The sequence below is a fragment of the Urocitellus parryii genome, chromosome X, assembly GCF_045843805.1.
Source record: "Urocitellus parryii isolate mUroPar1 chromosome X, mUroPar1.hap1, whole genome shotgun sequence".
Lineage (NCBI taxonomy): Eukaryota > Metazoa > Chordata > Mammalia > Rodentia > Sciuridae > Urocitellus > Urocitellus parryii.
Window position 1 is genome coordinate 93,785,567 of NC_135547.1, and position 22,662 is coordinate 93,808,228.

At 40.6% G+C, this 22,662-nt stretch overlaps 1 pseudogene; it reads left to right on the forward strand.

The window, feature by feature from the left end:
* LOC113199728 (G2/mitotic-specific cyclin-B1-like) overlaps positions 1-22,367 on the forward strand; it is a 100,859-nt pseudogene extending 78,492 nt beyond the window's left edge.
* The last annotated feature ends 295 nt before the right edge of the window (positions 22,368-22,662 follow it).

Consider the following 22,662-nt stretch of genomic DNA (forward strand, 5'->3'; position numbering starts at 1 on the left):
CACATATTTAGCATGCTTGAAGCCCTAGGTTCCATCCCCAGCACTATGGGAAAAAATTCTACCTGTGGTAAGGTCTTATAAAACTGTTTTGAGGACAGACTAATCAGAATTGTGCATAAATGAACATTCATAAAAATGTAGCTGAGCCAGGCACCATAGTGCATATCTGTAAACCCAGCCGCTAGGGAGACTGAGGCAGGAGGATGTTCCAGGCCAGCCTGGAATTTATCTCAAAATAAAAATGGCTGAGGATGTAGCCCAGTGGTAGGGCACTCCTAGGTTCCATCCCCAGTACCACACTCATTAAGTAATTAATTAAAATGTAGCTGAGATATCTTCATTAACTCTCCCTCCTCCTGCCCCATTCTAAAAGAAATTATTATCAAGTCTGTATTAGACTAGATTCCTTATCTCTTTATCCTCACAACACTCCATAAATATAAGCATTGTTTTCTCCAATAGACCCACAGGGAAACTAAAAAGCTAGCTAATTTGCCCAAAGTCACAGTCCTATGTGGTAGAGTTAGAACTCACCCTCTGTTTGACTGCAGAATCCAAACACTTCTATCACACCCACAGCCAGGCGAGAAGTGGGTGTCCTGGTAGTCAGTGACTGGGGAGAAAATGTGTGAAGCAGGATTTTCACTCATATTCCAGCAGGAAGACCATTGTTGTGGGGTATATCTGAGCTTTTAGTCAGTAGGTTATTTAAATGACTTTTTAGTGAGACTTTGCTTTAGTCTACATTTGCTTATATGGGGTATGTCTAATTTCCTGATCAGCCTTTCAAATACTCTTGTAATTTTGACACCTACCATTTATTGAGACTTTACTAGGTGACCAGCACCATTGTAATGCTTTGTATCTGTTATCTCACTTAATCCTCAAGAATGCTCTTTGAGAAGATACTATTGATACCTTTATTTTACAGATAAGGAAATTAAGGCACAAAGGGATTAAGTAGCTTGCTGGAGGTTATACAACTAAAAGGTCGGGGCTGGCTTAATTTGAATTTGAATGTTGAGAACTATTACCTCTTCTAGTAAATACAATGCCATACTGCTTAAAGCTAAGCTGTGTGCCCTTTTGTAGCAACTTTGCCACTAGTCTTTGTATTTTGGTTCATCCATCCAATTCAGATGCAAATGCCTGAAACACAATGTGTCTTGCATTGCCTATTACTGCTTTTAAACTTTCTCTAGGTTGTATATCTAGTGGGTGCTGGGTAAATATCAGCATACTCACATATCAACATATTCATTGAATCTTCTGATGAATTTTCACTTGGAGGGAGAGGGCCCATGATGGATAACCAAAAACAGTGGCCTTACTTCCCAAACAAAAGACTGGGAGATCCTTTCTCAACAAAGACTTAGTCTTAAAATTGTTGAATATGGAAAGTCTTACAAAGATAGAGGACTGGGGCAGTAGCTCAGTAGTTGAGCGCTTGCCTAGCATGCATGAGGCAATGGGTTTGATCCTTAGCACCACATAAATACAAACAAATAAAAACAAAGGCATTCTGTCCATCTACAACTACAAAAAAAAAAAAGATAAGGATAGAATCATTCAATCACTTTTGTTCTTTATATTCTGGTTATCTATTGCCAGTTTATGATGTTAGTGGATTCTGTGGGTCAGTAATTCAGGCAGGGGAAAACAGGTGTGGCTTATCTCTCTTCTACAATGTCTAAGACTTTGGCTGTGAAGACTCAAGATGGCTGAGAGTGATTTGACTGGCTAAGGCTGGAATTATCTACAAGCTTCTTTACTCTCACTCTTCACTCTTGATCTCTCTGAGATCAGCTGGTACTGGTGACTAAAGCACCTATACCTGGCCTCTTTGGGTGATATGGGCTTCCTCAGAACATGATAACTCAAAATAGTCTGAAATCTCATGTGGTGGCTCAAGGCCAGTACCCCCATTTCCTTTCCCAAGCAGTATCCCAACAAAATAAGTCACAATTTTGCCTTTGTTCCTATAGGGTTTTGTCTTTTCCTAAATGTCATATGAATGGAATCACACAGTGTGATTCCTGCAGACAAAGTAAAAGCTGTATCACCATTTTTGATCTAGCCTTGGAAGTCACAAGCACCACTTATGTTAGACTCTATTGGTTAAATTAGTCACTGACCTGCCAAGACTGTGAGGGGACACAGACTCCCACCTGTCAATGGGAGTGTCAAAAAGTTGCAGCCCTGTTTTAAAACTACCACAGTTCTATTTTCACTAATGACCTTCACTGAATTACATAAAATCTGCACTGTCCCAGAAAGCTAGGACCATGTGGACTTCAGTAGACCAAAGATGAAATTTGAAATTGCTGACTTGGGTAGGTTAAATGAAATACTCTAGCACCTGGCTGTATTGGACATCTTGAATCTCTAGGGAATTCCTTGAATTAAACACTTCCATGAATGCCAGTGAGCTGCCTTTTCTTTATTCCCCATTAAAGTGAGAGGACCTTTAAGCTGCCAGTTTTCCCTCCTCTGTTTGCTCATCCTTTCCTGGTCAGTGTCACAACTTGAGATTTTTCTACCCACGTTTCCTGTCAAAGCTAAAGGGGAACATTTCCTGTTTCCTGTGTGAGAAATTGGCCTTACCCTATGAATTCTTACTGACTAGGAAACTGTGACCCCACTGAGGAGATAAATGAGGAGACATTTCTTGGGGCAGAAAAATCGATTAGAAATGTCACAACCCTAGGTTGATAACCTTGCGGTGAATGTGACTCCAGTTATCTAGTAAACAATTGCACAGAGTATTTGCATTTGCTATCTAGCAGATTCGTCATTTTGTAATCATCAGTCTTTCTGGATATTTAGTTGTTCCAATTTAGAATCATAGTGGTCCAGAATATCACCAGGCCCCCAGAGTTCATGAATTGGAGAAATCCATGCATTTAACAGATGAGGGCTCAGAAGCCAGAAAGGTCACCAGGGAGCCTTCTCCAAGGTCAAATGGCCAAATAGCAATAGAGTATAGAACAAAACCAAGTTCTCCTTACTGCCAGTCCAGGTTCTTTTCACTATATCATCAGTGTCCTCACCACCCATTTGCAGACCCACATAATGAACTTCACTCTACACAGAGTGGCACCTAGGAAGCAAAGAGCTGAAAAATTCTTCTCATTTCCCTTTCCTTCACTTTTGGTAGGAAGATTAAATGACCTTTAAGAATTAGAAGGGCTTTTGGTGTTCAATAATATTTTTGTGGTGTTTTAATAGCATATAGCATCTTTCTGCATGTGGGCACATTTAAAATCCCTGGGGGTTACTTTCTGCTTAAAAAAAGTGTCTATAGTTTGAAAGTGATGAGAGGTGGCAGGAAGAGGTTCAGAGGACAGGAAAAAGAGAGCTCTCACAGTTTTAGGTTTGATTAAGACTCACAGGTAAAAGGTAAAAAGAACAAACCTCACTCAAAAATTTTCCAGCCAAGAGTAGTGGTGTGTGTCTAATCCCAGGAATTTGGGAGGCTAAGGAAGAAGGATTGCAAGTTTGAGGCCAGCCTCAGCAACTTACAGAGACCCTTTCTTAAAATAAAAATAAAAAAGGACTGGGGATATAGATCAATGGTAAAGTGCCTCTTAGTTCAATCCTCATTGCCAAATTTTATTTTCCAAAGTAGTCTTCTCTTTTTCATTATTTTGGGTAATTATTTAGCTATGTGTCAGATAACTGGTCTTCTAAGCAAACTAGGAATAGAAGAAATCTTGTGCAACCTAATAAACCAAAAAAAAAAAATCTATGGCTCAGATCATAATTATTGGTGAAATACTGAAAAATTTTACCCTAAGATGAAGAACAAGGGAAAGATATTTGCTCTTAACACTTTGATTCAACATTAAGCATTTCTAGCAAGAGAAATAAGACAAGAAAAAGAAACAAAAGACTTAAAAGTAAAAAGAAAAAGTAAAACTTCACAGATGATATGATTGTTTACATAGAAAGCACTAAGGATGTACAAAATAAATCTAGTAGAAGAGCTAGAGGTGTAGCTTAGTGGTAGAATATCTGCCTGGCAAGCATGAGGCCCCAGGTTCCATCCTCAGCACCGCAAAATAAAGAACAAAAATCAAGTAGAATAAGCGAGTATAGCAACATAATATGCTACAAGGTCAATATACAAAACTAAATTGTACTTCTCTGTACTAGCAATAGACAATTAGAAGATGAAATGGAAAAAATATCACTCCAATAGCCTCAGATACTAATATACTCCTAGGAATAAATCTAAATCTGTGGATGCTTATGTTACTTCCTGATTTAGAACACCACTAATTTCAACACTATCATTAATAGAATAGTCCTCCTTCCTTTATTATAGATGTACAGATTTTGTCCTGAATTTATTTTGTCCCTGTAAGGGGAGGGGAGAGAATGTAGAGGCTTTTGAATTCAGGACTAAAAGAAAGCAAAGAATGTAACTCCCAAATCCACAATGGGAATGTGTTTCCGCATTCTGAAAGATACTCAGAATTTTATGAAGAACTAGACATTAGAAGTATGTCTAAATCATTGACAATTATATTGCAGGTAAGTAAGAGTATATCCTCAGTTTTGGAAACAACATGAAGTATTTAGGGGTATTTTGGGGTAAAGGGTTATAATATCATCAGCTTATTCTAAAATTGCTCAGAAAACAACAACAGAACATACATACAGAGAGGGAAAGAGAGAGAGAGGTTAAAGCAAATGGAGAAAAATATAAACTATTAGTGAATCTGAGAAAGGGTATTTGAGAGATCCTCAAGTTTAAAATTATATCAAAACTTAAAACTTCCAACAAAACATGTATCTAAATATAAATATTTCACAATCACTGTTGTAAGTTATCTATATAAACCATATTTGATACAGGCACAGTGCCACATTCCTGTTATACTAGCTACTCAGGAGACTGAGGCAGGAGGATCACAAGTTCGAGGCCAGCCTCAGCAACTTAGCGAGGGTCTGCTTCAAAATAAAAAGTACTGGGGATGTAACTCAGTGGTAGAGCATCCCTGGGTTCAATCCCTAGTACTACACACACATACAAAAAAAATCACATTTTAGTGGTTTCTAAACTGAACTGGAACACTACATCTGAGGTTTCAGGTAATTTGTCTTATATAGAGCCACCATCTATTTTATGTCTTTAAAAGAACCTATTATTCTCACTGAAGCTCCAGGAAAAGTACATCTCTTCAATTAAGCAAAATTGAACAAACATTTTATCAGAAATGAACTTTGGAGTTGCTTGTGAATATGACCAAATAGCACCTGGAAAAACGATTGCTGCCCTAAGCTGGAAAGGAATGTGGGGAATGAATAAAGAACAGTGTTCTTGTTTCAATAAGTGCTGTTAGAGGATGAATTCTTAATTTTATAAATATTTGGAAGGTGTTAAAGTAGAAGGGGAAGATGTAAAAAGAGAGCATCATAAAGACTAGATGATGAGAACATATGGAAATAATCATTTAAATGATTGTCATTGCTAGAGCCATCCTGAATCTTAGGTTCCAGATTGGAGAGTGGAAACTATTTCCTCCAGCCTCCTTTGGCATGGCAAATGAAGGAAGTGGCACTCAAAATAATCCTTGTAACGTAAAAATGGCAAAACACAGGGTGAAAGGAAGAAATATGCCCAAACCTGGTGAGAAAATGAGCCCAAAGACTGCTATAATGTCTTCTAAAAAAAGAAGAAAAAAAAGCAGATGAAAATTGCCCATAATTTGTTTGAATTGAAATCTTAAACTCAGTGCAGCTTAATTTCTTTCTCTTTGATGAAATGTGTTTATTCTTGCTAGTACTTTCTTTAAAAGATGCGATCATTTATCAAATTATAGTTGTTCACAGTGAAAAAGAACAGAACAGTCATGTTTCTTGATAGAAACAAAATGGCTTTTTGTGATATACCTGGGTATATCAGCATATCCTCATTCTATGGGTTGAAGTGGTCCAAGAGGGAACACAGATTTAACGGTAAGGGGACACAGACCCTACCTCTCAAAAGAAGGTCTATGAATGAATTTGTGGCCATTTTAAAAGTTGCCGCACTAGGTGATCAATTCCAGTGGCTCCAAGCTTCCCGTGGGCCTGCTGTGGCTGCAGGCACTATTCATTCAGACTAAATACAAAGGCAAGTAAATCATCATTTCCCAAGAGCAATCCTCAGTCAGCCATTGTATCAGTTTCAAACATAGTGACTTAACATAACATCAATTTATTATCTTATAGTTTGGAAGTCTGAAATGGGTCTTGTTGGGCTAATGTTAAGACATCAACACAGCTGCTTTCCATTGGGGGCTCCCCACAGGGGAGAAATATAAGGGAATATTTACAAAGCTCAAAGCAGGGATAAAAGGCAAATGACTCACCTGAGGCGGAGATTCAACCAAGAGATTTTATTGGGGGGCTGCCCTAAGGAGTGGCCTAGGGCAGAGAAAGAAGAGGAGGAGGGCAGAGAGGAAGAGAGGAAGAGGGCAGAGAGAGAAGCAAAGAGAAAAAGAGAAAGAAGAGGAGGAGGGAGGAGGGTGGATGGAGGAGGGAGGAGGAAGGAGGGAGGAGGGAAGAGAGAAGAGAGAGCGTGTGTTTACAAGTTTAGGCTTAAGAAGGGTTGCATAAGGGATGTGGCGGGTGCTGATTGGCAGGGTGACTCGGGAACTGCAAGCAGACACTGTGTCCTTTGAATTGGGCGCTCCTGGCTTGGCGCCCTTTGGAGAAGAGGGGGAGGGGTAAGGGATTCCATGCTGTTCCTCGAGAGGGGGGCAGTCTCCCACACACCCAACAAGGGAAATGAGAACCAGCAATGGATGGTGAAGCACCTTACGATTAGTAAGTATTCAAAGCTGCTATCATATCTCAAAAGGGAGAATCCATTTCCCCACATTTGCTGATTTCTAGACGCCATCTGAATTCCTTGGTTCCTGGCTCTCTCCATCTTCAAAGTCAAAAGCATTTCATCCTCAAACTCTTCAACTCTTCTCTCTCTCTCTCTCTCTCTCTCTCTCTCTCTCTCTCTCTCTCTCTCAAGCATTTCTGCTTCTGTTATGACATCTCCTCCTGACTCCAGCTTTCCAGCTTCCTTCTTATGAGAACCCTTGTGACCACATTGGACCAACACACATGATTCAGGAAAAAGCTCTCTTAATTTATTTTGCATCTACAAAGTCCGCTTTACAATGTCATGCCATGAAAGTAATATGTTCTTGGGTTTTGGGAATTAGAATGTGAACATCATTGTGTGTGTGTGTGTGTGTGTGTGTGTGTGTGTGTGTGTGTTTGGTACTGGGGATTGAACTCAGGGGCACTCAACCACTGAACCAATTTGCCAGCCCTATTTTGTATTTTATCTAGAGACAGGGTCTCACTGAGTTGTTTAGCACCTCGCTATTCCTGAAGCTGGCTTTGAATTCACAATCCTCCTGCTTTAGCCTCACAGGTGTGCGCCATTGTACCCAGAGAATGTGGACATCTTTGGGATGATTCTATCTACCATGGCCATGTTGCAGGAAGCCAGGAATCACTTGGTTTGGAATTTTGTGGTTACTATATACTGCTTTATGATGTGGGTGTTACAATTGTTGGCTAAAAGGCAACTCTTAAAAAAAAAATCAGATGCAATGTTTGTTTCTTTTAGTTTCTGAAATTCTTATTAAAATTTGCTTGTTGCTGGGCATATTGGTATATGTCTGTAATCCCAGTGACTCAGGAGGCTAAGGCAAGAGGATTCCAAGTTTGAGGCCAGCCTCAGCAATTTAGCCAGAACTTCAGCAGCATAGCACTTAGGACCGGAATGTAGCTCAGTGGTGAAGTACACCTGGGTTCGAGTCCCAGTACCAAAAAATGAAATTGCATGTTATGTTCATCCCCTGACCATCAGCTTAATCATGGCCTTAGGGTAGCTTGGTACAAATTCTAATTGCAAGACTTGAGAGATTCCTGATCTTAGCCAGGACTGGTGGTGCATGCCTACAATCCCAGCAACTCAGGAGGTTGAGGCAGGAGGATCACAATTTTCAGGCCAGCCTGGGCAATTTGGCAAGACCTTGAATCAAAATAAAATATAAAAAAGACTGGGGATGTAGCTCAGTGTTAAAGCACCTCTGGGTTTAATCCTCAGTACAAAAAAAAAAAAAGATTCCTGATCTGAATTCCTAATTCTTCATAGCAAAATAAATTCTAGGACAATTATCCTTTCCATCCCTCAGCCTAGTGCCCATAACATAGTAAATTTTCTAATAATGCATACTGAATGAACTGATTATCAATATTACTAATGAAAATAACGGGTCTGAATTCTCTCTTGATCAAGTGATATCTTTATGTTACAAATAATAACCCATAACATGTTTTCTTGAGGGAGTGTTTGCTTTCTGAGCACAACCATTTGGTAAGTGAAGTTGTTGGATGCTGTTTGTTAATGCTGGCAAGTAAATAAAAGAGATTTATAGACAACTGGCAGCAATCTGACACTGACCTCCCTCTGAAGAAAGACTGTTTACATTTCTGTATCACAAATGATAAAACTTGCTACATGTAAAAGGACTTTTCCCAATAGTGTGTTTATAAAAGAAAAACAAATATGAATATCTCAGCTAAACATGATGTATAGTTCTGATGTTTACCTTCAATTTCACCTCCCTGAACCCCCTGACCAGTTCTGGCTAAAATAAATGTCTTTATTCTTATTTTGTCTGTGTCTTTGTGTTCTTTCCACTGATTGACCATGGTGGCCAATTCCTGTCTCAACCCATGCTGAGCCATGTTGCATTATTCATTTTTTCATATCTGAGCTTGTAGGTGAATTACAGAGAATCTATTTGCTATTCACCAGTACTCAGAGTTAAGAATTCACAGCACAATGTCTACACCATTGATGGTTCTTAGCTATTTCCACTTGCTAATGGTGGGATGCACGCAAAAATGGAAAATTAAGGAGTGTGGCTACACATTAATTTGCCCTTTGGAAAAATTATGCCCATTTCCTGCAAGCACAGAATAGTTTTATAGATCAAACTTGATTCTAGCAGAAGCACACAAATGACTTCTAGGCTGAATTCTTTCTCATAAATGACCCTCTTAAAGCTAAGTCTCCTCATAATTCATGCATATGCTCCTTGTCAAAGTCACAATTTTTTTTTCCTTTTTTTTCTGGTACTCAGATTGAACCTGGGGTGTTCTACCCCAAAACTAAACCCCTTGCCCCTTTTATTTTTCATTTCAAGAGAAGGTCTTGCTAAGTTGCTGAGGCTGGCCTTGAACTTGCCATCCTCCTGCCTCAGCCTCCAGAGTCACTGGAATTGTAGGTGTGAGCCACCACACCAGACTTGAAGTCACCATCTTAGGTTGTTCTACTAGTGACTATAAAAGCTGCCTTTATTTGAACACTGGGTTTCCAACTGGTGGGCAACAGGCCATGTCCAGTAGAGTGCCACAGGGATGCAATGAGAGATTCTCCCTGAATGCTTTAGGACATGCAAAATGAGAGTCATTAATGGAGAGCCAAGAATCTATTAGAAAGCTAACATCCAAGAAAGCAAGAAAAATCCAAAGGGTATTGTGAACATCATAGCTAGAAGCAGGAAAAAATACAGAGGCAGGAACCTAAGAAACAGAGATAGGAAGGAACATAAATGAATGGGAAATAGTAAATATGAAGTATTATGGAGAAAAGACTTAGAATAGGAGCTATTGCTTATGGTTTGCTTTTATGTGCAGTCAAGTATCATACACCATGTGAGGTTTTGGGCATTGTTCAGTACTCAGGTTACTCCCCATTTGCCCTTCCAGTTCATTCTCGAACCTTCTTTACTCTGATTTGAAGTCCTTTAGAATCCATCACCCAAGTTCCTTTGCTGTCTGGCTTCTACTGTGTTTAGGCAGTAGAAGGCACCAGGAAGAGAACTGAGAGCAGGAGGAAGGGGTGACCAGACTATCTATTTGTATGGGCTTCCACCCAGTCAGTTGTAGACTGGCAGTGATTGTGAACACAGTCTTCAGCTCCTATCTAGTGGCTGTTTCCAATAGATATGGGTGTCCCTGTTTCCCACAATTTCCCCCTCCCACCTGTCCCATCAGACCTAAGGATAATATCAGCTTCCCACACTTACTAGTTCCAAGGTATTTCATGATCCATTGCTGGTCCTCATTTTCTTTCCCTTACCTTTGCAAATATTCCCAATTTTCTTCAGAATTCCATTTGGGTGTTCCTGTTGCTAGAACCCCCAACTGACAGTTAATGAAATTGATGTTTCCTAGAGTTGACAAAAGTTCTAAACATTTTTTAAATTTTTTTTAGTTGTAGTTGCACACAATACCTTTATTTTATTTATTTATATGTGGTGCTGAGGATTGAACCCAGGCCCCTACACATGTTAGGCAAGTGCTCTACCACTGAGCCACAACCCCGCCCCGGTTCTAAACATTTTTGAAGGGTGCTGTGATCTTTGTGTAAGCATATATTTGGTTCCTATAAGTCACCCTAATGTGGACAGGCATGGTGGTGTACACCTGTAATCCCAGTAACACAGGAGGCCAAGGCAGGAGGATCACAAGTTCAGAGCCAACTTCAGCAACTTAGAGGGGCCCTAAGTAATTTAGAGAGACTCTTTCTCTAAATAAAACATTAAAAGGGCTGGGGATATGGCTCAGTGGTAAAGCACCCTGGGGTTCAATCCCTGGTACCAAACAACAACAACAACAACAACAACAACAATAATAATAATATCATCTTCCTAATGTGTAAGAACTGTGATTTGGGAAGAAATGCTTCATTACTGCCTTTTAGTGGCTTATAATCTGCCAAGATGACAAAACTGAGCATACAAAATACTATGACACCATGAAATAATTACCATAGTATTGGGAAATCCAACAGAAGAGTGAAAGACTTAATCCAAATCACTTGGGCTTTTCAGAAATCTTCTCTGTTAGCAGTGTGAAGAAGGACTCACTGCTAGATTGATGATTCCTTATCATCCCTTGACTTTGTAAAGTCAGAGACCCCCTTTCCTCCTTGGCAAACATCTAAGCAAAGACCCACCTTACTTGTTAGTGTTTGTTACATCTTGATCACATAGGCTTTCCCTGAATCAAGTTGGTCTTGGATCAGGTTCCCCAAAGCACAGGCCAGGATAAGAATTTAGGTATAAGCTGTTTGTGAAGTAAGGGCTGTCTGGAGAAACCAGTAAAGTAGTGGGGGAAGCAGGACACAGAAAGGGAAAAAAACAAGGGTGTGATTTCCCTGGCTTCCAAGGGATCCTTCACCCCTCCCCCTCCTTACCCTTGGAAATGTAAATTGTACCTCAGAGTTTGTTTCCCTTGTGATAAGGGAGGGGGAGCTTTCATAATTCTGTACCAGCTAGTTATTGCTTATGAGCTTCCCAGAATGGGAGGTGGTGTGGGTAGAGACATAAAGTTGCCAGGTTCTTTGCAGGTCCAGTGAAGTGAATCCAGTAGCCCAAGGGTAGTACTCTGAAGAAAGCTGCAGGTGTGAGGTGTTAGGAGCAAAGCATGCAGAGCTGGGGGATGGGTCCACAGAACCCATAAAGGAGAGTCTGGGGGATCTGGCCAGAGCACCAGCAGCAGCCACTTGCAAAGCCCTACCAGAAGCACATCTGCAACTGGTTAACACACAGTTAAACAAAATCCTGGGGGAAAACAAACAAGCAAAACTTTCTTAATCTGCCCATCTTGAACTTCTGGAGGCTTTGTAAATTACTGTGAATGACCCCCTGTGGTTAATGTGACCAACAGTATCCCAGGATGCTGAATTTTCAGTGCTAAAATCCAGAATGGTCTTGGGTAACCTGGGAAGGTTGGTCACTACCCTTCCTGTATCTGACATGCTATTCCTTAAAGAACTATTGTCTCATGGAAGATCTAAGTCAAGCAGAACCAATTGTGAACATAGCAAAGTTGTGAACCTTCCCTGATGTGGCACTGGGTGGTTTCTAGAGCTGCATTGAGAGCACAAGTTTTTACCTGGGAAGAAATTTAGCGTCTATGAGGGGTATAGGAAGCGTACAAGAGGATGGGAGAGGGCTTCAACTTTGAATTGTCTTCTAGGGACAGCCATGACCTTCATAATCCATGTTAGTAGGGAAGATATTTTTCAAGGTACACTTCTAAGGAGGATCTTAGATTCACAGGATAGGAGAAGGCTATGCATATTCTCCAAGAGGTTCCAGTAGTAGGACAGGGGCTCAAAAACTCCCCATGGACCTTTCCTGGGACATTTCTTCTAGATGAAATTCTCAGAATAGTGCGTACTTCCTACTCATTCTTCAGTGAGAAGGGAAGGGAAAACTGTTTGACACTAGTTTGATTTTTTAAAGTGTCATTGTGAATTCTATTGATGTGATAATAAATTTCCATTTAGCAATATTCTTATTTAGCTTTATTTCAGGTTTTATGTGAATGATGATGAATAATAACACTTCAAATTATATCAATTTTCTATATGAGAAAATATGCCATTTTCATGACATTTTTTGTTTTTTAAAAAGGGAATCAAAAGGTGATTCATGACTACAGCTTATAACTTATGTATGGGTTGAAACATTTTCTAAAGAGTGTTGTCATGATGATTTCACCCTGGGTAAGCTGAAAATGTTTCAGAGTGAGGGTTTTGAGTTATTGCATTAGAGATAAGTTTGTATGCAGGTGTCAATTGTAATTGTAAGAATCTTTTGTATTTTATTTTCCCCTGAGCTAGAATCAGGGCTTTTAATCCTAACCGCATACGAAAAATATTTAGTGAGCTTTAAAATAACTCCAATGCCAGGATCTCACTAAAGACCAATAAAATCTGAATTTCTGGGAGCGGGCAGGACTGCTTCATGGGCGGGCAGCCTAGGCAGTTGCACTTAGCAGGGGCCCTGCGTTTGTTTTTAATGTTCCAGCATCTTGAAATTCTTAGTAATTTTTTAACAAGTGGGCCTTACATTTTCAGTTTTCACTGATTCCTGCAAATTATATAGAGAAAGCCCTAAGTCTGGGCATTAACTTTTTTTGGTGGGGTACTGGGGATTGAACCCAGGGGTACTTTACCACTGAAGTATAACCTCGGCCCTTTTAATTTATTATTATTATTATTATTATTATTATTATTATTATTATTATTTTGATTCAGGGTCTTGCTTAGTTGCTGAGGCTGGCATGGAGCATGTGATCCTCTTGCCTTGGCCTCTGGAGTTGCTGGGATCGCAGGCCTGCACCACTGTGCCTAGCTTCCCAGCTTAAGAACCACTGAATCAAGTGCATTAGTGAGGAAGTCTTACATAAGTCTGCTAGTAAACACAGACACTGTGGATTCAAAAATCTGGAGCCTTTAAAAAGATGAGACTTTGCTGGGCATGGAGGCACAGTCCTGTAATCCCAGCGGCTCAGGAGGGTGAGGCAGGAAAATTGTGAGTTCATAGCCAGCGTCAGCAATGATGAGGTGCTAAGCAACTCAGTGAGACCCTGTCTCTAAATCAAATACAAAATAGGGCTGGGGATGGGGCTCAGTGGTTGTGTGCACTTGAGTTCAATTCCCAGTATTCCCCCTGCCATATTAGACTTTGCTTTTGTCCAGGGCTGCTAGTGTCTACTTTACCAGATCATGAGCTCTACCCCTTACTCTATCTCAAAGGAGCCTTGCAACACCACATCTGCAACATCCTACACTAGGATGCAGGTTAAGAGAAACAGAGATGGGTACTTCCCTTTACCTGACCCAGTGTTCTTCAAATAGTTTACTTTGTATTCTCCACATAGGGGAGGGAGGGGGATGAACTGTTAGGTTTTCTTTTGAGCTGGGTGCCCAGTGCTACAATTTGAGTGTTCCTGCCCACTGGAGGAATGTCAGCTGAATCTTGTGTTCTTTTAGTCAGAATCCCTTCCCTGTCTCTATCATTGGAACACTTGGGTTACTGCACAGAAACCAGGAAAAGAGCCCAAATTATGTGAAAGGAAGGTCTTGGGTGGACAAATTCTATGATTCAGAAATTATCAGGTGGATACATGTTAATATATTCACAAATAAAAATTGACATAATGAAAAGAAAGAGAACACAAAGTGCTCATCATGGGTGTTTTTATGTTGTGCACTATCCTTCATTATTACCATTCTTTGCTTCAAAGAAATAAAATTAGTTAAAAAACAAATTGGCTTTCCCATCAATAAGGGGGTAAATACTTTGAACATCAATCACTCTTTTTTATGTTTTTATTTGTTCTGTTTAGTTATACATGATAGTATCAATTTTGACATATTTATACAAACATGGAGTATATATCTTATTCTTTCAACAAATATTTATCAAACACCTACAATGTGCCACCATTCTAGGTGCTGGTGCCACAGCAGTGAACAAAATGGACAACAATTCCTGTCCCAAATCCATGCCTTCAGGGAGTGTGTATTTTAGTAGGGTGTTTGATGGGAACAGATGCTTCAGAAGGATGTAAAGCAGCAAATAGAGCTGTTGGAGCTTGGATGTCAGCGTGGCTTTGAGATCACAGTGCAGGGAATATCTAAGTAATCACTCTAGACTTGAGTGTTGGAGAAGTTTTGTAGCATTCTACACTAACATTCTACCTGACCCAGTGTTCTTTTGGTTGCAATTGCCTACTGCCACCCTAGAAAGCCAGAAAAGTTTTGATGCCTTGGGACCCAATTGCTGGGCATTTCCTGAGATGGAGTCAGCTATGCTATTTATTCCATAAGTAGGTTTAATGATTGATGGAGTTCATATGCATTGTAAAGAACAGGGGCTTTTGGCCTGGGGAGAGAGTGTTTTTCTAGCATGTGCAAGGCCCTGGGTTTGATCCCTACCACCACAATAAATAAATAAATAAATAGAAAAAAAGGGACCCTTTACGGAGGATAACTTAACAAAAATACCATAAGTAGACCACTAATTTTTAAATTGCCAAAATTTCTTCATGGGCCCAATTTTTAAAAACAATCTAATATAAAATTTGCTTTCATTCTGTTGTAACACTTTGATTCAATTTGCAGGCTCTAGCTGGACTACTTCTGCACATTTTCATGAGGGAATAAATCCAGTGAAGCCCTAAGCAGCTCCTGACTGTTTCAAACATTTTCTAAAGTTTTTAGAGTCTAGGTATCAAGATCCAACAATGGACATACAGAGAATTATTTCCAGCTTTCCTTTCTTTAGAAAATTGACACTTTCTATTTCTCCTGGCACTTCTGACTGAAGAACTACTCTATTCATCTTCAAGTGGTACAGGCGTCTTTCAAAAGCATTTGGTTCTCTTTTATGGATAATATACAAAGGGGATGGATTTCTGATATTGCTTATGGGTATAGATTGGGGTCTGTCCCAGGCACACATTTCAAAATGAGATTTTCTCTAACAGTGGAAGCTTCAGCATTTCTATTAAGGAAGGGCAGAAGGGCTACATCTGATTGGAATTCAGAGATGGGGGCCTGCACTGAGAGTCATGCTGTTTGGGACTTACTCAAAGTTGCATTTGCATATCAAACACATATTTATCCAGTCTATATATTTAGGAGGATGGCTGGAGAGGGGTTCACAGTTGGTGGAGGTTGAGAGGGTGATAGCTCCCCTCCTTGACTCCTACACTACCCCTTTAGGACCACAAATGCTATCTGGATTGGGAGGAATGCAAAGAATAAGATTCCCAGGAGACTTTTTCTCTTATGTTATAGTACCATGTTACCATCAGAATCAGCTAGGACTTATCCTTCATGTATACTTCTCCCATATGACGTTCCAAGACTAAGTTTGTTTTGGGCTCTCCTTTTCTTTCACTTCTTTGTTGTTCCTTTATGGAGAGACCTGTTATGGTTTGAATGCATGTTTCCCATCCAAAATTCATGTAGAAACTTGATCACCAATGCAGTAGTATTAAGAGATGAGGCTTTTAGGAGGTAATTAAGCCATAAGGGCTCTGCCCTCATGGACAGGATTACTTCCATATAAAAGGGCTGGAGACAACTAACTAGATCCTTTTGCCCTTTTCCTTCCACCATGTGAAGACACAGCAAGAAGGCCCTGTATTAGGAACTGGTCCTCATACACAATCTGCAGTGCCTTGATCTTGGACTTTCTAGTATCTAGAATTATGAAAAATAAATTTCTGTTCCTATAAATTAGTCTCAGGTATTTCTTTATAGCAGCATGAACAAAGACATTATCCTATATAATCTTTCATCTAGTTCTTGACAATCTCAGCTTCTCAGTTAACTTGTCAGATATTTATGGACGATACTCTATGAGCTACTAGGCAACGGGGAAGAGGATATAACAATGAACTAGGAAGTTGAGAACTGATGTAAGTTCAGGCTGGGAAATCTTCCAAACTTATTTATATTTTAATTTGGGACTCCAGAAGACAAAGGCTTCCTTACTTAAAGGAAGGAAGCTATTACAAGCCAACAACTCATGACAGAATTGAATCAGTAGGGTATATTTTAGTATTAGGGGGGCTACAATATGTACAGTGGACTCCACCCTGCATCTTTCACACTCATACCACCTAGGTATCACGTGATCTCAAAAGAAAAGAAAAATCTACAAGATTCGTTGAACTTATTAAGATTCTGTGACACTATGATTCTAAATTGCAGCAGAGTCTCATTTTGGAGGAGCCATTAGATTAGGTAAATTCTAAAGATTCTTTCTGATTCCTGGGTGATTCTACACTGCCGTTGCCCTTCATCTACAAAAATAATTCTATCATTCTTTTTTTCATACAAGGGACTAAACCAAGGGGCACTTGGCCACTGAGCCACATCCCCAGCCCTTTTTTTTTTTATTTTTTAAATTTTGAGACAGGGTCTCACTAGGTTGCTTACAGGCTCACCAAATTGCTGAGGCTGGCTACAAACCTGCAATCCTACTGCCTCAGCCTCCTGAGCTGCTAGGATTATAGGAATGCTCCACCACACCAGCTCTAGCATTCTTATATACTCTGTGCTTAAACATTTACTCTACACTGGGTGTAGAAGATGATGGGCTGCCATCACCAGGAGTTGATGATGATTTCCTGGTATATCGATTTCCTAAGGCTACAAAGTACCACAAACTGGGTGGCCAAAAACAACTGAAATGTATTGTTTCACAATTCTGAAGGCTAGAAGGCCAAAATCAAGGTAGTAGAAGGACCATATTCTTTTTGAAACCTCTAGGGGAGAATCCTTTCTTGTCTGACTTCTGGTAGTACCAGGTGTTCCTTGGCTTGTGGCAATGTAACTCCAGTCTCTCTGCCTTCCCGAGGCCAAATTCCTTCTGTGTCTACATCTCCACTTCTTATAAGGATACAAGTCACACCTTGGATTAAGGAACCATTTTACTCCTCTTAATTATAGACCCTCTCTCCAAATTAGGTCACATTTGTAGGTTTCACAGGGTAGAATTTCAACCTATTCTTTTTGAGGGACACAATTAAGGAAATATGTAACCATATAGGTTATCTTTTTTTAAAAACATTGTTTTAATATTTATTTTTTAGTTGTAGTTGGACACAATACCTTTATTTTATTTATTTTTATGGGGTACTGAGGATTGAATCTAGAGCCTCACATGTGCTAGGTGAGCACTCTACCACTGAGCCCCAGCCCCAGCCCATACGTTGTCTTTAATTGCCAACTCTGAAACAGAACAAAGCAAGATTGTCCATAGTGGGAGGAAATTATGATTTTACTAACCTGATGTGCTTATCTGTTGTGCTAACCAGTCATACATATAATCACATATAATCATTTTATCATACTGCCTTTTCTTGCTTTTGTTTGCTCCTTTCCTTCTTTTTTATTTTGTTTCTTTTCAGTGCTGGGGATTGAATTTAGGGACTTAAATATGCTAGGCAAGTGCTCTACCACTGAGCTACACCCCAACCCCTCTTTTCATTTTTAAAAACTTGTTTTTTTAAAAAATTTTTAGTTGCAGGTGGACACAATACCTTTATTTATTCATCTGTCTATTTATTTATTTTGATGTGGTGCTGAGGATCAAACCTAGTGCCTCACTTATGCTAGGCAAGCACTCTACCACTGAGCTACAACCCCAACCCCTAAAAATTGTTATTTTTGTGGTCCTGGGGATTGAACCCAGGGGCTTACAAATGCTGTGCAAGTGTTCTACCACTGAGCTACACCCCAGCCCTTTTATTTATTTATTTTTTTAATTTTGAGAAGGGTCTCACTAAATTGCCTAGTTTGGCCTCATACTTGTAATGCTTCTGTCTAAGCCTCTGAGTAGCTGGGATTACTTTTTCCCTTTTTTTTTTTTAAATCATGGAATGATATGGTTAAATAATGCTGGGAATTTATGGAAAGATTGGGATCAGAATTGTGAGTAAGGTAAATAGTGAGGTATTATTTTTCAGTTTATCACATACCTGAAGCAAAACAAAACAAACAAATGAACAAAAACACAAGAGAGCTTACCAAAGGTTTTGTAGCTGAAGGATCTATTACAAGTATTCAGGTTTATATTTAGCTTTAAATTATATATACACACACCTACATATATGCAAAGACACACATATTTTTAAGTAACTTAGCTTAGAGCATCAACATTTCAATCTGAACATTACATGGGTGGTATTGTCTCTATCCTCATTGTCTTGTGAGATAAATGGTGACATATTTCCTTAACACAAGGAGGAGACCAATTAAAGTAATTGACATTCTGCAAATCTGAATCAATGATGTTACCCACTAATCCTAATCAACCAAAGTAAAGAAATTGAGTTCATGCTTTTCCTAGAGGAAAAAAAAAAAGAAGAGGAAAATGGAAAAAGAACTGTCCCATCATCTCCCTATAAATCCATTCTCAGATACCAGAGGAAAGAAAGAAATCTATATTATGTTCAGACTAGGGTCTCAAAGAGTGAATGAACACAAAACTATTTAAATACTTAGCAGGAGGACATTTCTCAAGAGGGGAAAGCTAACACATTATGAAACTTTTTTTTTTTCTGGGATGGGAATCAGAATGGGAGATGCCAATAGGATTAAATTGTTAGAACAAAAAATCTTGTTTTGTTTTAACCCTACTGTTTTGAACTCAGACTAGTCATTAGAGCTCTCTATCCAGGGGTCTATATGGGATATTCAGATCTCTCTTCATCGATGTCACAGACATGTCAAAAGAACTTTTGAAACCAATGGAGGGTGACACAGGATTCCTTGGGGACAGGGGGAGTGTCCAATGCACTTTCTTATTTAAAGATCAGTGAAAAATTCTCAATAGCACAGGAACTAAAAGGGGAATGTGAAATGTAATGGTGTTTGGTCAGTGGAGCAAAGGATTTGTAGTGGTGAAAGAGTGGTGAAAAGAAAACACAGATAAAATTATTTGAATTGTGCTTTTTACATACCTTGTAGCAACAATTCAGGATTAGAAAGAGGTTCAATTGAAATTTTGTTGCCTTAGTTTTGACCTGAACAAAAAGGATTTGCTGTTTTGTTTCTTGCTTCTTTTTATTCAAATGGGTCACACCCTCCTGGTTTTGAGAAATCTGATTGTTATCTCTTAGTTAGAACCAAGCCTGATGAAGTACTCTTTCCAATTTTGGATGTTTAATTTTGCCGGATTCTTATCAAAGACCTCAAGGGAGACTCCATTTGAAGGACAAAAATGATTGTCAAGTGAGCTATGGATTAGGGTCTGATTCTTGGAAATTCAATGCAAATAGTTTAAGTGAAGATAAATTTAATAAGGCAGATAGAAAGAAACAAAATACACTTCTGGGGAATAAACAGGGCAAAGCAAACACATAGGAACTCATTAAAGAAGCAGCCAAAGAGCAATTTATAACCAATATCTGATATATAATTTAAGACCCAAAGGGCACTTATATTAACTCTATTGCAACACACATACACCCAAGGAATCTGGCTTGCAATTGTTGTTGAGCTTACCTTAGCTGTTTTTATGTCTTGCAAGTGTTTCTCTGGAGGCACACACACAAAATGTAAGAGTGAAACCGGATTTATCAGAGGCATTTACTTGGATTAATTAGGTAATAAAAGCATTTTCAAATTGCTAATTTACTAAGTAATGTCACCGGAATGCTGAATTACTTTACTTTTATTACGATGATCAAAAGAGATAAATGCAGGCCTACCCACAAAACCAAAGCAAAGAGAAAAGAGGCAGCAGTCATTCTTTGCATAATTACTGGCATTTGTCATCCTTCTCTTGAAAAGGGGATCATCAGTTTTTCTAAAGACTGTTTTCTTTGCTTCAGAGTCTCTTCTCCAGAAATGTTTATCATCTCCATTGTCCTCATTTACAACACGTACAGTACTGATATGCTTTTCATTAGTCAATTTAATGAATTTAATTTGGTTTGAAATGTTAATTAAAAAGTGCACATTTTATTCTTATAATGACGAAACTTTAAAAACTCTTAGTTTTCAAGCATTAGGTTAACTTACTAAAAGCAGAGTTGAAAAACAGGATTAATCAGTCTAAAATTTTATATCATGAGCTTGGGGTTTATTTTCTTACTGAATTATTAATGAATTTTCCTATCTCTAAGAAAGTAGAGGCTAAAAAATCCTGGCACCTATAACTTTATTCAGGGAGAAAATTTTGAAGAAGAATGTAAGAGAAAACAGAAAGGAAGTTTGTTTGAAAAACCCTAAAGAAAAGGCTACCACACCAGATAGTTCGTAACCAGAAAATGAATGAGAATTTTATTGTTTGTTGACTTAAAAAAATCTATCCTTTGCCTGATCTGTGCCAACCTGGAAGAAAAAGAATCCATTTTCTAAATAACTACATTTAGTAATTTCCATGAAATTGGCATTTTTAATATTTTTAGTTGTAGATGCATACTTTTTATTTTTATATATTCATTTTTATGTGGTGCTGAGGATTGAACCCAGTGCCTCACATGTGCTAGGCAAGCGCTCTGCCACTGAGCCCCAGCCCCAGCCCTGAAAATGACATTTTAAAACTAAGGCAAAAAGCCAAATTAAAACTCAGGAGTTCCTAATTCCTAAATTCTGAGCCTGTTTTAGGAAATACCTAAAATACACTTTAAAACGAACCAATTAATATAATTACAGTGGGTTTAAATAACACATACACACTGGATCTGTTTCTGCAAAACACAGCTGTTCTGTTATTTATATTTTGCTATTTTTTAAATTAGAAATGTGGCTTTATATACATATGTATAATACATATATGCAAAGCAACTTTTTAAAAAAGAGTGAATCTGTTGTCTTTTGCCATCATTAAATTAAAAAAAAAAAAACCCCAACAGCCTTACACTAATTAGCTTGGGAATCTTATATCCATGCCTCTGAATATTACTGCGGTTGTAACAAGGACAGCAGCACATCCAGGTAGTTAATGTAACAGAAACAAGGCACAGGCAGCAACTTGCATCCCCTGGCAGTTGACATGGTAATTTCTTCGCCTCCTTTCTTGGGTTCACTCCACCCCGCTTCACAAGACCCCCCTCCCCCCAAGACACGAGGCACCCTCGGGGCCCTAGAAGGTGCCCTGCGGGGAGTGAAGAGACGCCGGAAGAAGGAGCACAGAGCGTGCGGTGCCTACACCCTTTGCCGCGGGGTGAGGGCGGGCCCCTAGAGTCCCAGCGGGTTCGCAGCACTGGGGTCGGGGCGGATCCCAGGGCCGCCCCCTGCCCTCCCCCAACCCCGGATCTGCGGCACGGGGCGCGGGGCCCGCAGCCCCCGGCTGGGCCCCGACTGGGATGGGCGGGCGGGGGGCGGAGCGCAGCGTTGCGCGGGGCGGCGGGAAAGGGGCGGGGAGGACAGCTTTAGCTCCGGCGGGCTGAGGGACGGTGGCAGAACCTGCGGGCTAGGTGGGCGACTCGCCCTCGAGGACGAAGAGGAAACAAGGGCTGCCGCTCGGAAGGAGCGAGGAGGCGCGTGGAGTCCAGGAGTCCGGCCGCAACCGCTACCTCTACCTCCAGCGGGAGAAGGCGCACCGGCAGGCGCACCGGCGGCAGCTGCGACCCTGCGCGCAGGTGGGCACCCTCAAGCAAGGCGCTTTGCCCGCTCCCCGGGCCGCCGGCGGCGGCCGGATGCCCTTCCTTTCTGGCCGCTGCGCTTGTGGGCGACGGCCGGGCAGGTCCAGGGGCAGGAGAAAGGTGCACGGCCCCGTAATGTGCGCGCGTGCCGTGTTAGGCGGGGAAGAGGTGTGGGAAAGCCCACTCCCTTGGGATTCACTGGAGAGTCTCACTGTCCCCACCCCCACCCGGTCCCCTTGGTAGGAGCTCAACCCCGGTGCGGCTTTGGAGAACTGCGACCCCCATTTCCCGCAATCTCGGTGGTGCGTGCGGGTCGCTCCCGTCTTCACATCCACACCCAGCAACCATCAGGACTCCCCGTGGTCCGGGCCCGCGTGATTGTAGGACCTTAGGAGGAGAGACTGGTGGCAGGACCGGCCAGGGCGTGTGCGGGGAAGGTTGGAGTTGCAGGAGTATTGTGTACTGGCGCCCGTGCCTTCTCCCGTGGGCTCCCTCATGCTTTTTGGGCCAGGGTGGAGGTGGCGGGGGTGGGGGGCGGAATGGGTCTGCTGAACTTATCTCTGAGGGTTGGCTGTGCACATGCCCTTGGCGCTTGTACACGCTTGGGCGAGGGTTTAATGGAGGCACGTGGGAGCAGTATTAGTCACTGGCGGGTCCCCAAAGACCCTCTTGGGATGGCCCAGCGCG